The sequence below is a fragment of the Choloepus didactylus genome, chromosome 2, assembly GCF_015220235.1.
Source record: "Choloepus didactylus isolate mChoDid1 chromosome 2, mChoDid1.pri, whole genome shotgun sequence".
Taxonomy (NCBI): domain Eukaryota; kingdom Metazoa; phylum Chordata; class Mammalia; order Pilosa; family Megalonychidae; genus Choloepus; species Choloepus didactylus.
This window is the reverse complement of record NC_051308.1, coordinates 131,909,092-131,929,059: the sequence shown is the minus strand read 5'-3', so window position 1 is coordinate 131,929,059 and position 19,968 is coordinate 131,909,092. Positions and strand designations below refer to the sequence as shown.

Genomic DNA, 19,968 nt, shown 5'->3' with positions numbered 1-19,968 from the left:
GAGGACTAACTAACTTCCACTCCTCTCTATGCCACCATCTTCCCTCAACCCTCTAACAAACTTTTTATTAAAAGTCATTAATAACCAAACCACATATAGCTATGTTCTACATACATTTTTCTCGCCATGTCCTATTCATTCAGTAAGTACTTACTGTCTTTTCTCTGTGATAGGTACTATTCTGTACACTGAAGTCAAGCATTCAGGAGACATTGCCCCTGTCCTTAAGAAGCTTATAGTCTAACAGGAATATTTAAGTGAACCCTGTACCTTGGAGCCAAACAAAACAAGGCTGTTTAAAATGTACAAAGTTTAAGCCATATTAGTATTATCAACCTAAACATCAATGATTTCAACACTCTCTTCTAACTCTAACCTATAAGTCTGCAGTGATACAACTGAGCATACACACTATGAATTCATAAAGACTTAGACCTGGGAGGGTCTCTAAAGATCATTAAGTCAACATTGTCATTTTACAGATGAGGCCACACGTGTTAAAAGCCTAAATTGTTATAGCTTTCAAATGTTAAGGCTCAGAGCAATGCAAAAGGTTATCATGGTAGTGGACTAGCTGCAAAAAACCCTCATCTGATGGCATTTACCTTGGTGTGTTAACAAGCCAAGGTCTAGTTCTCAGCCTTAACAGTTCAGAAACAGACTGTGAACATATCTTTTCACAGGACCAACTTACTTTCACCAAGCTCACAGAAATATAGACACATGGAGGTATGCATGCATGTCATTTTAAAAATGTGTTTACTATTTTGTCAATTTATTTCTTTATACAGTACTGAGAAATGCAACTGTCTAGCAGTCTAGAATGCTCACATCAGCATTTTCTATCTTAGAGAAGGTAATAGGATAAACAAGGAATCAGAGCAAGAAGAGGTAATTATATGACTCAGATATTTAATGACATCAGACTAAGCTAATCCCACACACCCATCTCCACAATAAGGATACATCTGCCTCAGGAAACAAATCACAAACCATCTCTTCTGACAGGCCAGCCACCCATTTCCTCATATGTACCACCACCCACTGTTCACAGAGTTTGCTCAAAAGAGGATACCATAAAATAATGAGGTTTTTACACACTAAATTCTAACCACATTTCAGATCTGCCTCCCAGAAATTACTCCTAGAGCACAATGATTAGAGATTTTAGCATTCCCCAAATCTTCATATTAAGTCTTACTATCAAAAGAATGGCTTTCACTAATTTAACTCTCATAAAAATAATTTTATTCTCCTCCATCTCCAAGTTATAAGAGGGCATTTCACTTATACCACTATGTACAAACCATATACAACTTTGTTGCAGAATTGAGACTACAATTTTCTAATGCCCTGTTCAAAAAACAATATTAGACATATTATAGGTCTCATGTTTTACAACATTCAATCTTAATATTAGCCAAAATATTAAGTAACTCTGGGGTGGAATCTACGGCAATAGTTCCACTTTAAAACATAACTTCAAGTTTAATACTGCAGCCACTTTGGTCAATAAAGCCTAAGAAAAGAAGAACTCCATTCTCACAAATACACATTTTACACTGATTTACATTTAAAATTTGAATAGGTACCAGGAAATGTATCCTGATTAATGTAAAACTGGTTCAGGTTTCTTTAAAAAAACTAATTTAAAAAGACAGGTTTTAAAACTGTACTGTGAAATTCCCAGAAGAAAGGTATCATATTTTAATTACTCAACCCAGAATTTTAATTCTTATAAGGTTCTCTGTTACTGGATACAATATAAACATAGGCACTTACTTGATGACTGAATCTTAGAATTACTGCTTTCTAAATCTCCTTGTGTTACTAAAACATTTATAGAGGTTCCCCAAATTCTAGCTTTATAATTTAGAAGTGAAATATACTATATATGTATTTTTTAAAATAACATACAAAAGCATACCATTCTTGAACATGTTTTAATCTCCTTAAACTACTCATCACTGAAAAACTAGACTTCTCTATATCAGAGAAGTGGACCTCAATAATAAATGCTTCCTCCACTCTCCTCAAAAAAGCTTTAAATAGTAAGACTTAAACTAACTTAAACTAACTACTAAAATTATCTTTTAAATTGAAATGCACAGTGTATACTATCTGCTCAATATATATCACCTAAATTAACTTGAAAGGCAAAAATCAATGAAGAAATGTCTCTACAACAGTACAGAAGAGATGACTTTGTTTCCAGCTGTTCTAAAAGCCACTCAAAAAGATCGAGTTCTGATCCTTCCACCCAACTATTTAGCCAATGTTATCTCTGAACATCTTAGGTAGACCTGCCAGCCTGTGGTAAATGTGAACAAACACTTATTCACCAGGCAGAATTTATTCAGTGCCAATAACAGGGTGTAGGTCACTGAAAATTAAAACAAAAAAAAAACAAAAACAAAAAAACCCTAGAGTGTTGCAAGGATTTCCATATTAAATGACAGATTTAACTGTAAAACAAACAAAAACAAAAAACATATAATCACAAAAAAATCTCTATGGAACTTCCTTTAAGAAAAAATTTTTATTTACATCCAATATCTGCATTAGGTGAGGTCAAGACACAAGAATTTTCTTTAAAAATAAGGATATCTGGAAACTAGCTGGTAGTTTTAGTACTTAAATATAATTAACAACTATAGAATCAAAATTCCAGGTGGGGTACCTATATGGCCTCCTAATAATTACCATCTTAGTAAAACAAGATTTGAAGGATGTATTATATGGCAAGAAAGCAAAAGTAAAATGTTAACAATAGAGAAGAAAAAAATGGTAATAGAAATATAATCACTTCTATGTATTTTTCCATACATAGATATGGAAAAAGTTTCATGAAAAAAAGTTAGTGGTAGCTTTCTACCCAAATATAAATATATGATTAAATATTCCTTTACAGTGAGGTTATTTTACTTACCTGAAATATAGATTAGGAAGGAAGAAAGCGCATGAGGCTAAGAATCATTCAGAAGTACAAGGTTAAGGAAATTAGGGCTAAGCCTGTGTAAATTTTATAGTCATGAGAAAAGTACATAAGAAAGGCTCCATTAATCCCCAACTCCAACCACACAATAAAAACCACTCTCTTTAATCTTAAGTATTACAGAGTGGCTAATGCTGAACAATAATGCTTTACAATTCCAGTTTACAAGCAAAAATGCAGACAAGGAGATAAAGTACTATAAAGCTTTTTAATAAAAGCTCAAACTGCAACAAAGGACTATTCCTCCTTTCTCTTAAAAAATAAAATAAAATAAAATAAACAATTAGCTAGCTATCTTTTTACAAAATAGCATTCCAAAAACTTATGTTGCCACCAGGTCATTTAATTGCAAATGTCTTCTCCTTCTGGAACATAAATGGGATGTTGCAAGTCACTTAACCTCTATGGCCTCAATTGCTTCATACATAAAATAAGAGGGTTAATTTGGCTTATTTCTATGATTTCTCTTCAAGTTTCATAATTTGCTTTAACTCACATTTCAATTAGGGGAACTGTATATTCTTTTTTTTTAATTAAATTCAGTTTTACTGAAATTATATATTGTTGGAGGCAAAATATTATCATGTCTGGGATAATCAGAAGGCTCTAGTCTACAATTTCAGTTTACTAATAAGAAGAAAATAGATTTGTTTAGATTATTTAAGCAAACAAACAAAAGAAAAGCCCTTTTACCTGCAAACCTCTAACATTTCTGTTAGCTAACATTTGTAACTTGGATATAGCATGTGGCCATTCTTACTGTTGACAGCTGTTCTCTATTCATCAATTATTTTAATTCACCATCTGAAGCTGTGAATGATTTTTGTCCTAAAAAAACAAATTATTTTAAAGCAGGTGCAGCTTTATATAGCTATAAAAAGAAAAGTCAATAACATAAACTATATGTCATATATATGTGCATAAATATCTCTGGGGAAAAAAAAAGAAAATGGTAATAATGGTTGTGTCCAAGGAGGACAATTGGATGATTAGGAGTGGAAAGACTTTTCTTTATATACCCTTTTGTATCTTTTAAATTTTGTACCATTTGCAAATAGGTAATATTCAAAAAATAAGAAATTAAAACATGAAACATAGGTAACTAATTTCCAACTGCAAATTACTTGCCTTTTGTGTTAAGAATCTATGACCCTGAATTTCTGTTGTTAGTGAAAGCTTTATGTTCCCCTCCATTAATCCTGGAAGAATATGTGAACTAATGTATGAAATGCAGTAATAACATTTCAAATGGAGTGATCTGTATTTTTTTTTCTATAATCCAAGGCCTCTTCTCAAATCTAATTTTATTTCAATTTTTCTACATGAGATTAAAGTATTTGTATATTTTCCTTATTCAAAACCACAAATATTTTAGTAACATATTTAATTACTGAAGTACTAAAAATTTACTAGATAAACCAAAACTATTTTTGACCCAGAATGCTAAAGTTATTTAACCCAGGAACTATAAAGGAAAAAATTGTCAGATTTGACATTAAAAATCTTAAATGTAAATCTTCCATTCAACAGAAATTGCCATGAAGGAAGTTAAAAGACAAGGGGTAAATCAGGGTTAAGTATTTAAAACATACACAAAGAATTAAATAGTTACCACCTAGAAGATATAAATAGCATCTTCAAATCAATTCTAAAAAAAAAAAACCAAAACAATTCAGTTAAAAAATGGGCAAAGAAGGCAATTTACAGAAGAAAAACTACAAACAACCAATAAATTTAAGAGAAGATGCTCAACCTCACTAGAGGTATTAAAGTAAGATACCATTTATGACCTACTAGTTTTGCACAAATTAAAGACATAATATCTAGTGACGGCAACAGTGTGAATAAATGCCCTTTTAAAATACTGTTGTTGAGAATGGGGCAGACTTTCTGAGAGAGAATTTGACAGCATGAAATTTTTATGTATAAAAATTGTAAACATATATACCCTTTGGCTCACCATCCCAATTCTACTTCTAGGATCTTACCCCGCAAAAATACTTGCAAACGGAAACAAAGATATATATACAAAGATGTCCCTTGGAATTTGCTTGTGACAGAGAAAAATAAGAAATAAACAAAATGCCAATGACAGATACTATAGAATACTAATATAGATACATTAGAATACTAATGAAGTGATATAGATTTAGATATTTGTTGGATAAATATAAATAGGTCCATTTTTTTTTTAAAGGAGGTGTCATATTTCTGTGTCTAAATAAGTTCACTAAAGAAAGAAAGGTCTAGAAGAATACCATGCTCTGAAGAGAGTAATGGGATTGGGATGGAGGGCAGGAATCTAAGAAGGGAAAGGGGTTGAAGAGAGACTGTTTTACTCTTTATAGGTTGTATGATCTGAACGGTTTACAAAGAATATAAATTCATGCATTACTTGTATTCTATGTATTCATGCATTTCCTGTATGAATATAACTTTTAATTTTAAAGAGAAAAAAACTATAAAATGCAAAAAAACAAAAGCAAAACAATTTATAAGGTTAGATCTCAAAGATTCTCTCTCTCCTATATCAAGGTACCAATTAGAGTAGAATTCCAAAGATAGGATTACCTGCTACGTTTACAATGCAAAAACTATTGGATACTATTCTAGGATCTTTACATATACTGTTTAATTGATCCTTACAACAACCCTATGAGGTAGGCAATTTCATCATCATTTTACATTATCTCATTAGCAGCTGAATGCCTCCTTCAGAGGGGTGTCAGGACATAAATCCTGTTATCAGCATCCATGTTAATACCAACCAGAAAATCTTTAAAAGGAACTGAAGGAACACATTTAACAGGGTAGCAAAACAGAGGGGCAAAGGCATACACAAAAAATTATATTTCATATAATTTTTATGTAATTATAAATATATATACACACACACACACACACACACACACACACATACACACTTTTATATCAATTATTCATTAGCTCCTAAAACATCTGGGCTACCTTGTCCTGGTAATCAGAAAAGGAATTGTTTTCCCCTCCCATTCCCCTCATCTCCTCAATTCACATCCTAAGCTTTGCAGCAATGAAAAGTAAAATTTCTAACTGAAAAAGAGACAGAAATACAGAGATGGTACAGACAGACATAGAGACAGACAGAGAAGGAAAGAAGGAAGGAAGGAGGGAGGAAACATAGATCTAAGAGCTCTCGAGTTAAACTTTCATATTTAAAGCAAACTTCAGTTTTTAAAGTATCCCAAAAAACCACACCAAATACAGAGAAATCTGGATAGAGTGTAAATATAAATAGTATATCATTACAGTTCTTTACTAAATATAATTTAGCTTTTGGAGCACAACTAAAAGCAAAATTCAGGTGTTAATTTAAGGTTTAAGAATTTTATATCTTAAAAACAAAATGTAAAGAGAAAAATTTCATTTCATTCTTAAATAATACCTGCTTTTGGCTCACTTGCTTACAGCATGGTTCAGTGGCTCTAAATAAGACTCATCAGACCTCTGCTATTCTCTCTGGTCTCAGACTAAAACATTTTTGTAGTCAGAAAGCTCACAAATTTGTATCACTGGACTTGAGAGAAACCTGGCTGGTAAGTGTTGACAGACCAAAGCAAATCTATTCTTTAGAACAATTCAAAATATGACCCTACTAATTTGCAAATAACAGTACCACCATGTGCTTATACAGTTAACATTAGATCTTAAGCAAAGCTGAGAACTTAGGGACTCCTGACTTCCAGCCCAAAGCTTTAGACATTAATTATGCAGAGAATTAAAGGAGTTTTAAATAGTTTATTTCCCTAAATCATCACAGCATCTCATGATGAAAATTCAAAAGTTTACTAAGCAGAGTTTCAACTTATAAACACATGTAAATAAGAAATGCAGGGAACTTTTAATAACTGAAATAAAAATTAATTTAAAACTCCAACCACAAATCAATGCTATATCATAAGGTTGATATAAAATATTCATATAAATGCATATAGCATTCCTTCTTTCTCTGTCATAGTTGTATTTTGTGGTAAAAAAAAGGATGGTTTATCTAAGAACACAATTTTACTTTTTCTTATATGATGTGACCTCCAGTACAGTTTTCTAATATCATACCTAAAATCAGGATAACAAAAGTGTGCTTTGTAAAACAGATTTAAAATTCAGCTCTTCATATTCTCTTCTTACTTCCACACTTACTTTTTTGTTTTCAAATAGAAATGCAGAACTTCAGGTTCTGCTTTAAAATTGTGTGCTTTAAAAATTGAACTATTAAAAAATGGTCAACATTCAGAAATACGTAAACCCTTTAAAAAGTACTGAAAAAGCCAAAATTATACAAACATTAACTATTAAAAGAAGTACAGTAGAGTATATACTATAGAATTACCCACTCAAGTTTTCCATCCTTAACTTTTCTACTTACTTAGCATTTACGTATTTAACACAGAACCGAGTTGTAAGGTACCTTAGTCTACTCTCCTATTTAGTAGAGGATATCCAACTAATTATTGCTGACAGACAATCTGCCAACCTATGCACAAATGCCTCTAATGACAGAAAATTTCTAAACCCTCCCCCACCACCCCAAGACACCTATGGAAAGCAGTCTCTAGAATGGTCACCAATGAGTCTCCTGGTGTTCACTCTCTTGTACAGCCCCCACACAGGCTGGATTTAGGGATTTGCTTCTACCCAATAGAATACAGTGGAAGTGATGGGATATCACTTCCAAGAGTGTTACAAAGAGACTGGGTATCCATCTTGAGTGCTGGTGTGTGCTCTCTCTCTCAGACTGCTCATTCTGAGGAAAGCCAGCTACCATGTCATGAGGCAGCCTTGTGGAGAGATGCAAGGAACTTAGGGAAGCCTCCTATCAGCTGCCAGTAAGGGACTGAAATTCAGTTCGACAGCCCACAAGGAATGATGGCCCATGTGCTTGGAAGCGGATCAATCGCCAGTGAAGTCCTTGGGTGTGACCACAGCCCCTAAGACAGCTTGGTTGGAACCTCATGAAAGACCTTGAGTCAGAAGCACCCAGCTAAGCCATCCATGCCCCAATTCCTGACCCCCAGAAACTATGAGGTAATAAATATTTGTTGTTTTAAGTCACTAAATTGTTGGAGTAATTTGTTAAACAGTAATAGATAATTAATGAACCTTTTCCATTTTTTGACAAATATAAAAAGGTTTTTTCTAATATTGAATTGAAATCTACTTTCTCATGTCTTTCACCTAGCTTTGTCTTCAGGGGCAGCATAATACAGGTCTGTTATGTTAAAAACTTTCATTTTAATCAGACAATAATAATCATGTCTCTTCCTCCAACCATTCTTCATAAAAACATAGCTTCTAAATCCCCTATCATCTGGTCATCCTCCTCTCAACATGTGTTAATCTCCCTCTTAAAGCACCCAAAATAGAATACAATACTCCACCTGTGGTCTGGTCAGCAACCATACACAATGAAACTAACACTTCCCATGATATGGGCACTTCAAAATGAATGAACCCAAAGTTGCTTTATATTATCACCTATTCTGGGAAATACTGTTTTTGCACCTCCAAGAATCTGACTTCCTTTTAGCTTTTCTTAAAGTTGAAAAGAAAACCAACCTAAATCTATTTCCAAGTTTTCAAAATAATGTGAAAAAAATTAAACCAAAAATAGCCATCTAAGCTCAATTTTAGCTCAGTTATATAAAACTTTCTCAAAGATTTTATACTCGCCTCCATTTTCTTTTTCAACACTCTTTCAGAAGTCAAAAAACATGATACTTAACCATAGAAAAACATATTGGAACTAAATGTACCAAATATAAATAGTATAAAAATCCTAAATCCTTGTTCATATAGTACTAATTTTAAAACATCCAAATAAGGTAAGTGGAAAAAAAAATTTTTTTCATTACTTAAGTCTTCCCTCCAAATTCAAATCAAGCAAAACTCCCAAACTGGCCTCCAATATTTCAATGATTTGAATACAAAAAGGCAGGTTCTGGCATGAGATCCTGTTTAGTTTGTTTCCCTCACTAAGTTCAGAGGTATAAACTTCCTGCTGAAGTTGGGTTTGAAGGATTGTTATTATCCTAATATGCATAAATGGCAAGAAAAAAAAAGGAACCAACCTTTATTGTGCATCTACTATTTGTCAGGCCCTGTCCTAAATACTTCCATATTTATCTCATTTAATTCTAACAACTCTATAATCTCTATTTTACAGATGATTACACTTATGCTCAGAGAAGTTAGGCATTTGCCTAAAGTCACTCAACAAATAAGTACAGAGCCAAGAATGGTACAACCTGGTCTAAAGCCTATGACTTTTCACAACAACATTTTGACTTTTACAGAGGTAAAAACAAGAAAGGATAATTAGAATTCAAGTAATCTTAAGCCTAACATCAGTAAAAGTTTTAGAAATTGGATTCAACTTATTTCCTGTGATATGTTGTGATTTGCCATTCATTAGCTGAGTTAAGTCTAAGGCAATCCTTATTAAACTTTTCTCCTTAAGGACAGAAGAAATGGAACACATCCCCACAAACCCCTAAAAACAAATCTCTTTGAAGTCTTTGAATTTTACCGTAGAAATCTGTGTGATTTATTGCATTCTCCATACTATACTCTTGTAATTTAATATAAAAACAATATTTTCTACCCAAGTCTTCAAGTGAAATTGATGACAACTCCCTAAGTGTGTGCCATTTTCTCTGACCACAGATTTATCTCTTGGCACATATCTCTAAGAATCCAAATACTCCATTTGAAAAGTACAGGTCAGAGAAAATTAATTAAGATATTTCTTTTTTTATTCAAGAATCAATGATCGCCACTGAGGATTATTTAGCACCAAATGTAACTCAAGTCAGAGTTACTGGCCAATAGCCTTCTTTCCTATAATATAAAAGCATCCTACTAATAGCAAGAAAGCAGCCCCGAAAAAAACATGGAAAAACATCTTTTTTCCATGTTGCCAAGCATCTTTGCCAAGGAGAAGAGATGTACCTCAACAATTTCCATGAGGCCTTTAAGGCCATTGTAAGAAATAAGATCCTGGACCTAGAACTGTTAAATCGATTATGCCAAAAATTTTAATTATCCTCATAATACAATTATAAAAATGTGCTTTCATCAATTGTAACAAATGTACCATGCCAAAGGGAGGTGTTAATAATAGGGTCAAGTATGGGAACTCTGTATTTTATGCATGATTATTCTGTAAACCCACAACTTCTCTAATTAAAAACAAAAACAAAACAATACCTCACAGCCTGGCTATGAGGATTAAATCAAATGTTAACAGACATAGTGACTAGCACTGAGAGAACATGCCACATGTGGTAGCTCTAGCTTTCCACTTACCATAGCTTTATACAGAAGTGAAATCATAATGCCTCCTGATAGGAAGGGGTTGAAAGTATGGATTCTGAATTCAAATTTTGTGTTTCCATCCAGGCATCAGTGTTTATGAATTACAAGACCTTGGGCAAGTTATTTAAGCTCCTAAACCTGTGTCTCCTCATTTGCAAAATGGGAGAATAGCTACTCAGGATCACTGTGAGGATTAAATAAGTAATACATATAAAACACTTAGGAAGGGCCTAATGCATAATAAATGCACAATAACGTTTAGTCATTATTGTTATTTTCATCATAATCCTGATGCAGCCTTTCCTGACCATCTTCTAGTCATTCCTCAGAATTAGCACTGTGTACATAAAGACAAGCCTGGCTTTAATACGTGCATTTTAATTTGTTAGAAATTCTTGAGGAAATACCCACACTGATTTAGGGTGTCAGGCTATGAAGAATTAGCCTCTAAGCAACATTTTTGGAGCTAGACAGAGAAGATGCCCCCCCAAGCCCCCATGTCACTCACACACATCTTTCCCATCTTGCTATTTCTTACACCTCTACTAGCAGGTTATTGTAGGGGATATGACTAATGGGCTATTGTGTTTATTTGTCCACAGATTTCAGGAAAAGGAAAAGTTGGAAGAGGCATTAGCGATCACCAAGTGTGCATCACAATTATGGAGTGTTTGTTTAAAAATGCAGAACCTCAGTTTCTATCACAGAGGGTCTCAGTAGAGCTAGGTTGTGCCCAGGAATCAGCATTTTCACAAGCTCTCCAAGTGATTCTGATACTCACACTGAGAATCACAGGAGTAAGAGCCTTTGAAAGGAGTAAAAGTCCATTCAGAAACTGACTCTAAAATCTCAGATCTTAACCACTCTTTATCCTGATCTTAAAGAATGTGCCCAACTAATGTGTGTGCGTACGAATGTTTGCTATTGATAAGAGTGAAAGTTTAGCAGCAGTCTAAATAAATGTCCAACAAAAAAGGATTGGTTAAATAAATCAGGTCAATTCTCTATATAAAAAAAAGGTAATCTATCAAAAGGTAATCGGTAGATGCCATAATTTTTTTGCCAATGCGCTTTCAAATGCATTATTTTATTCAACTTCAGGGTGCATTCGCAGACTAAAACAATAGCAGGTATCAGCCCCATTTTACAAATTAAAGTATCAGAGTCAAGGGTAAGGTAAGTGGCTCTTTCATGATTATGATCAGTGGCAGAGGGAAGCTTAAATCCAGGCAATCTGATTTCCATCTTACTGATCTACTAAGGAAAACTGCACATCTTTAGTATTTGTTTTGAAATGTTTCTCAATCTGCAGTATATATTAAGCATATCACATACTGAACCATTCAATAAGTAACTGATAAATTCTATTTCAAACAGAAAAAGAGGCTGAACACAATTATGTAAGTAGGAACATAGGATAGTATCCCTGTTCTTTTATGATACATTCCTAGTACTGGCTTTTATAAAAAAGGTGGAAGAACTTGGAAGTGGGAGGGTGGAAGATAAACATAAGTTAAAACACCTTCACGAAAAAATTACATATTTGTAAAGGCCTCCAAATTCAAGTGTTTTGTTACCTAACAATATATTGCTATAGCTTACCTGTCTATACCACCACTATAAAATATTTTTTCTTTCCTGTTGGAAGAAATCTACCCCCCAATAAGGTAAAATCATTCATTATATTTTTCTCCTAAATGAAACCTCGAGAATATACCATATAAAGGAAAATGGGCTTTTAGGCTTTTCTCCTTTCTAGTAAAAATTCAATCCTGTTTACACAGGCCAACATTGGAAACAAAAAATTCTACTTAGATATATGTTTTAAAAGATTTACAGCATATTAAAAACCTACATGTTAATTTTCCTGCCATTAATTTCTTGAAGCAATCTGTGAAGTCTACAACAAAGGACGGGAAATAGGTGTTAGGATCACAACCTATGAATCGGGGTGGAACAAAGACTTCTCCTTTCATTATGCAGAAAGAACCAAGTTGCCAAAAGCGCTCCCCTACGATACAATGCGTGGTTACTAACTGCACGTCTGGGTACTGCAAAGAAAAATCATCTGGTCAAATGCCACCTCTGCCTACCGCCGCCCCCGCCCCCGCCCCTTTTGCCAAAGGCCTCGCCCCAGAACTAGAACCCCAATCTTTCTCCTTAATATAGGGAAGCGCCTTAACCCTATGAGTCCTGTAACCTCCCGTCTCTTCTACGCAGGCGCCACGAGCACAACTCCCTTTCCAAATGCGGTCACTGCCCCTATCCCGGACCCAGCCAAGATCCCCAAAGGCCTTCTCCTAGTGATCACGTTTGTAGAAAGGGCCAAATTCGGCCCCTGCAGGACTGCCCAGGCCGCCGCTCTACTCTGAGCCCCGCTGCTCCTTCCCCTTCTCCGGCCAAGAAATGCCCAGAAAGAGACCGGAGCGCACTCCTCAGTTCTCCTCGCACAGACTCGGCCAAGAGCCTAGGAAGGTGGAATCAGCGCAATTGCCCCCACCCACCAAGCCGCCTCTCAGCCCCAGCGAGATGAGCACAAACCCTGAGTTCGTTTACTGCTCAGGGTGGGGAGACAGTATCAGGACGAGGGCGTCGGTCTGCCCCCAGACTGGTAATGAGTGGAAGGTATGGTCAGGGAGAGGCGGCCTCAAATCCCGGCCCAGCAGTTCCCAGGTCCTCATCGGGCGGCGCCAAGGCCTCACCCACGACCTCAGACCCCACCCATTAGTACCCAAAGAGTACTCAAGACCCTTCTACGGGGCCGCGAACGCCGCTTGGGTCTGAGCCCTGTCAGGTGGTGACAGGTGGTGACGGGTGACCATGGCAACCCGAGGTGTGCAGCGCGGCCCGACCCCGCCTCCGCCTCCTGGAATCACTCACCTGAAGGCTCCGGGACTAGTCCGGAGAAGCGGAGGAAAAGAAAGCAGCCCGGAGGCCGGCGACCGAGGCCCCGAAACGTCGGCTCCAGGTGGGGTGGGAGCGTGAGAGCAGCGGTCTGAGGTTGACGTTGGTCCTCTCCTGCCACCCGCGCGTCAATCCATCAGTCAGTCTGTCCTTCCTCCTGACAGCCCCTCCCAGGCCAGCGACCACTCAGCTCAGCCTCTTGCAGACTGCGGTTGTCAAGCAGTGCCGGAGCTGAGCTCCAGCCACGAGCCGCAACCAATCGCGGCGCTTCTCCGAGGAGCCTCAGGACCCCGCCGTACGAGGCGGCCAAACACGTGCCTGAGTCTAAAGGAGACTCCGCTGGGCGGGCCCAAATCCGGGGTGGGCCGGCCCAAGCTCTGGGCGAGGTGAGGACCGGCCGGGAGGGTCGGGCTCTGGGCCAGCTCTCCTAGGACCCGCGGGACTCGGAGGGAAGAGCGGGCGGGGCTACTGAGAGGCAGATTGAACGCAGAGTTATAGCCAGCCGGTGACCCTCTGTCCCAAAATAGCGTGGAGCTTGTCGCCTTCGAATCGAGAAGTCGTCTGCGCATTAGAGTTTGACTCAATATTTCTCTCGGATAATTTATTAAAAACTCACTAAATAAATCCACTTTTCTAGGTCCCAGTTCGTCCCTGAAATCTTATTTGTCCTTTTCCTGATTTCTCATTTTGTGATGCTGATCTGCCATGAGTCATTTTCCAGTTATTTAACATTTAAACATGCTTACATTTTTTTATCTACCCGTTTTGATTCAAAGCCCCATGACAGCAAAAACCTCATACTTTCCACCCTATCTGTGCAGTGGTATTCCACAAATAAATATACTTGTGTGTCCAACCGAGCTGAATTAAGCGTTCATGGGTTATAACCATCCATGTGGAGCTATAGAAAGAATACAGTGACACAAACCTGTAAGAACCTCGGTGGTCAAAAAGGATTAAAAGTGAGCTGGGCCTCCCAAAGGGTGGAAAATGGGTAAAATTAAGACTGGTAAGAATAAACATCGAAAACATTTGAAAGGGAGAAAACATTTGAAAGGGAGAATTTGGTACAGTTTAATATAAAAGAAAAGACAGCCTGAGAAAAAGGTTCTAAGAAAAATTACAAATGCTGGGAGAGCAATTTATCCACAAAAGCTGAACTGCAAAACCTCAATTACCTACCTCTTGACTAACTGGTAGAAAAAAGTCTTCATTATGAAACCTCTAAGTGATAAGTGACAAGCAAATAAATATAAACACAACTTAATGTTACACCATGTCTTAATAATGAAAACAAAAGCTGAAAAACCTTACAGAATGTTTAAATTGAAAAAAAAAGGGCAGGTATGATATACCCTAAGTTCATCTGAGAACCCACCTCTAAATCTTGATTCTCAAACATTAGCAGTTCTGAGAATCAATGCTATTTAAATATTTAAATCTTCAACTAGAATGAGAAAAACTTGCTAATCAGGGACAATCTGATACACATTTGAGCACCTACTCTATGCAGGGTGCTAGAAGAAAGGAAGAACCTGGACTTCTGGAGATAGGTTTTAGCATTCATTAAACATAAAACGAAGTGCTTTGCCTATGTTCTCAAGCAAGCATCACAAGTTTCCCTTAAAATGCCTGTTAATTATTCCCATTTAGAGAATTTGCCCAAGGTCATTCAGCTGAAATGTAGTAGAACCAGGATTTGAACTATTCTGATGCTTAAAACCTTTTCTCACCCTGCCTCACTGTGAATCAACTGGAAATTTTAGCCTGAAAAAAATGGACCCTATTCTGACAAGGCAGGAAGATAAGAGGTTTTATTCATGTTTATATCCCTGATACCCTATTGCATGGTGCTATTTGAATCTAACTTTTCAAGAAACTGTAATCAGCACTGTCAGAAGCAAATTCAGAAACATTATTTTTCTGGAAAAAGTGTATGGGGTAGGAAAAGAACCAGGCATTGATATACATGACATCTAGTACACCTTATTGACTGTACGCTAATAAATGCATTGGCTATATATTTGCTTCCTAATGTAACATCAAGTTTTACACTACAACCTTAATAGCTGTTAGCCAAAGTATCACATTTCCTTCTATACTCAGCCACACTGTTTAAGATTAGATCTTCTGCAATAGCAGTGAATTGTTCTGAAAGGACAAGACTTTCTTAGTTGAAGGAATGTCCTTAGCTCCTGAGGTACTGCCTCAGTCATTCACCAAATATTTGTTGAGTTTCTACTCTGGGTCAGGAACTAGGTTAGGCATCATTTGAAAATGCAGGTTCTAACTTGACAGAATGATTCATCAGGCATCGTGACTTAAATGCCTGTAGGCTAAGGTGGACTCCTTTTAATATGATTCTCAAATCTCATTTCTAAGAAGAGGAACAGAAGTCGTTGGTTTTCCCCAAACAGTAGAAATTTGAGCAGAAACCCAAGTTAGGAAATCTTGCCTCAATGAGTTCAGGGGAGGAAGTTTATTTCCTTAATTCTCAGCTGGGATAAGGAAACTAGTTTTTAAAGACTTCACTATCATTACACACACATACACACACACACACCGCACACTAAGAGCCTTATGCTTCAGTGGTATAATACCCAGGCTCTGGGAGAAAAAAACTCACCACTGCTACTTCTCCTTCAGACAATTTCAAGGATTATGTATGCAGAATTACTAAGATTTAATAAGATTCCTATCTAGACCCCTGAACAAAAACTTAAATTATATATCAGTATCAATGGTTAAACCTAGCAAAGAAAAATACATTCTTCTTATTTCAACATAATAGAGATATGCTTTTATTTATATTAAGTAAATATCTGGATATGCTATTGAAAACAAAAATAAAATATTTTGTCTTGGAAAAACAAAATAAATATTAACTCATTAAAATATTTCAAAATTCAAAATAAAAAAGAAACAATGTTAGAAGATGTTAATACATAAAGCAATTAAGCATCATAATTTCAAATGGGTGTTTTAGGATCAGGTTAGTAAGTTTCTAATATGCTAGACCATTTAGTAGAACTTGGTATAAAGATAAAAGGAAATCACAGACCGTGGAAATGGATGGGAATACCAAGCCCTGGACTGGAAGTAGAAGCAAAGGAAACCAGCAGGAAAGCAGGAGAACTGAGTTGCCTCTTTCTGACCTTTGTTTGGGGCTCCCTCCTAATGGGGCCGAAGGAAGTGCAGGCCACAAGAGGTTGCATGGTGATTGAGGCCACTGTGAAACCAGCTGCCCCCCACCCCCACCCCACCCCAGCCCCCATGAAGAGGGCCAGGTCAAATGCCCTTGAATGCTCTGGGGTAGATCAGCCATGGCCAGACTCCCTCACCCCCGTGAACTGCCCTTAGCTCCTTGGCTGTGGGTGCACATACAGTGCTGTGGGGTGCCTTGTGTGTGCAGGGTTGGGGCAGGGAGAGAAAGCGAATACCCAGAGACAAGATATCTGGAGGAGAAATTCTTTTGAAGCTTGGGGTGGGGCAGGGTGCAGAACAGGGGTATGTGGTGCTGTGACATTAAAAAATAACCTAGATCTCCATTATCACAGGAAAAAGCGAGTTGCTGAACAATATTTACCGTATGATTTAGTTTATGTGATAAAAATCTAATATTTTGTGTGTATGTATAAACACATACATATATACATTCATATACACACACATATATGCCTATATACATGGTCGCCACATATCCAAAAGGATAAAAAAAACATCAACCTTAACATTGGCAACCTCCAGGGAAGGGAGGTAGGTGGGGAGGGAGTGAAGTTGAGGACTTGTACTAATTGCTCTATACCTCTATATTGTTTGACTTTTCTTAATAAGAATGAGTTCATGTGTTGGGTAAAAAAAATAAAATAAAATCAGATTACAAAAAAGAAAAAAAAAAAAAAGGAAATCACAGAGATTCACCAAAATAAGTCTTGGTAAGTGTCTCACAAGTTCACATGTCCCAAAAATCTATTTCAGAAAATCCTGTCAGATAAATTAATATGTTCTTTCCTAATAATTTTTCAGTTATTTATCTAAAATGGCCATGCAAAAGCAATTAACAAAATGATCTTTGTTTTAGTAATTGTTCTTTCTACCCTAAAAGAATACACCCAAGGGTTTCAAGGCAGTTTTCCAGGCTTTCTGAGTAAACATAAAAACTGAGCATGTACATGGCAGTCTCATGCTACAGATAACATTTGGAATTTTGTACAAAAGTTCAAATATAAACTCTTATCAATCTAATTGTAACAGAAAATTGCTCCTTTATTTCAATAACTTTAGAATTCCATTTATCCATATGCCATATTTCAAAATGCTATCTGTGCTATGCCTCAAAATACAGTAAGTGCTTAATAAACACTGATCTGATATACTGAAACTTTTTCCTTGATACTATCCCATAATGCCAAAAAAAAAGTCTAAATAGCTCATGAAGTCATTTACCAGGACCCAGAAAAAGCAGCAACACATTTCACACCTTACTCACTGATCATCCACCACACTAGTCTCTATTTTTAGCAAGAAGGAATGCATGGGTGAAAATAAGGCCTAGAGTTGGGAATGTTCAGGGATGATGGCAGAATTTTTTAAAGTTACTGATTTTCAGGCACAACACTCGGTGCTGAGAGTTCGTATGAGCAACGACGAACCTTCCCTGAAGAACCCGGAAGTAAAATTGCCTTCTTTAAATTACTCTGAGATCAACACTTAAATGGATTAGAACAGAGAGATATGTAGTCACCTTAAAACCACAAACATTGACCATGCTTGAATTGTCAATGGAAATGAAAACTCAAGCCAAGCTTCCAGTGTCAGCAAGACCATCCTAAAGTTGGCTCCTCAGGCAACATACCCTTTCCTTTGCTTCATGCCTTACTGAGCCTTTTTTCCTATTTCTGTATTACCCCCTCCATGTTTTACCTAATGCTACAGATAATGCATTCATCTAACTTCCTTCATTCTGATTCATCCTCATAGTTAGGTTTCAGTTTCCCATAGGTGTCTTCCTAGAGAATGAATCTGCTGGTCAGACACAAGTTATATTTCTCACAGTAAATCAGTAAATTGGCCTATTGTTTTCATACATGGGTCTTATGAGCTTGGTTTCTGTGAGTCCATCACGAGAGATGGATGTGCTCTCCATGGACTGATGCAATCAGTTTCTGAGCCTGCATATAAGGCCTCTTGGGAAGCTGCCAAATTACTTTCCAGGCAACACCCTTCTCCATTGCTGAGAGGCCAAGTGAGCCATTTCCCTCAATTAAGAATTTGTATTAATATTGCTATAATGTTTTCACTCATACCAGTTTAAACATAGTAAAACAAGTAATTTCAAGTGAAATCATAGGATATATATTAGACACTGTTTGAATATCTAATAAATATGCTAGCTAAAAATAAAACATATAATCTTTTTAAGGAGGGCGTCACTTAAAACAAAGTGGGCGAGGGGAACTATTACAGATTAAAAGGAATTTAGATATACCAACCAAATGCAATGAGTAGCACTTTGTTTAGATCCTATTTCAAATAAATTGTGGTAGGCAGAATGGCCCCCCTAAGATGCCCACATCTAATCCCCAAACCTGTGAGTGTTATCTTATATGGTAAAAGGGACTTTGTTGGTGTGATTAAATTAAGAATCTTGAAACTGGGGAGATAATCCTGGGTTATCCAGGTGAGTCATTAAAAGCAGAGAAACTTTCCTGGCTGTGGTCAGAGGGAGACGTGACTATGGAAGAATGATCAGAGATGTAACACTGCCAGCTTTGAAGACGAAGGAAGGAAATCTTGAGCCAAGGAAAGCAGACAGCTTCTACAAGGTGGGAAAGGCAAGGTAACAGATTATCTCCCAGAACACCCAGAAAGAAACACAGCCCTGCCAACACCTTGATTTTAGCCCAGGGAGACCAATGTTGGACTTCTAATATATAGAACGGTAAGGTAACTTGTTTTAAGTTGCTAATTTTGCGGTAATTTGTTACAGTACCAGAAAACTACAAACTCAAAAAGGTATTTTGAGAGAGATCAGGAAGATTTACACAGGGATTGGCTTTTAGATGGAAAATTGAGGAATTATTGTTACTTTTTGTTATGGTAGGATAATGGTATTGGGGCTACTTTTTAACTTTTTGTTAGAGATAATACTGAAATATTTATAGAGGAAATGATACAATATCTAGGACTTACTTTAACATAATAATGTACCCCTCCTCTTTTTGAAAAAAATGTGGCAGGATAAAACAAATTGGCAAAAGGCTGGCTAATTGTTGAAGTTGGGGGATCACTGTGCTATTATTGTGTATGCTTGAGCTTTTCCACAGTATGTTAAAAAAGAAAAAAAAAAAAATTACCTTAGGAGAAAGCACCTGAACACTATATTAGCGTTGTCCAAAAGAATTTTCTGTGATGAAGGAAATACTCTATTATCAGCACTGCCCAATATGGAAACCACTAAACACATGGGGATTGGGTACTTGAAACACGACTAGTGCAATCGAAGGACTGAATTTTTTATTTTAATTAATTAAGTTTAAATAGCCATGTGTGGCTAGTGACTTTCACATTACACAGCGCAGCTCTCTATGTTGGAAGAGAGTTCTGCCTTACTATCAGAATTCAAAGTTAATAAGTGAGCTCATGAATGAAGTCAGTGGAGATCCGATCTTTTTGTCTGACCAGCCTCCCTTCTCCCTTCTTATTAGTCACAGTACCCA

At 36.6% G+C, this 19,968-nt stretch overlaps 1 protein-coding gene across 2 annotated transcripts in view; it reads right to left on the bottom strand.

Moving 5' to 3' along the window:
• The window catches only part of WDR47 (WD repeat domain 47), a 79,336-nt gene extending 65,845 nt beyond the window's left edge, over window positions 1-13,491 (bottom strand). The window contains exon 1 of one of the 2 annotated variants that reach the window (XM_037826473.1): window positions 13,226-13,491. The gene's annotated coding sequence lies outside the window, so the exon portion shown is untranslated. The remainder of the gene's footprint in view (window positions 1-13,225) is intronic. The other variant, XM_037826474.1, reaches the window with a different exon arrangement.
• Between the last annotated feature and the right edge of the window lie 6,477 nt (window positions 13,492-19,968).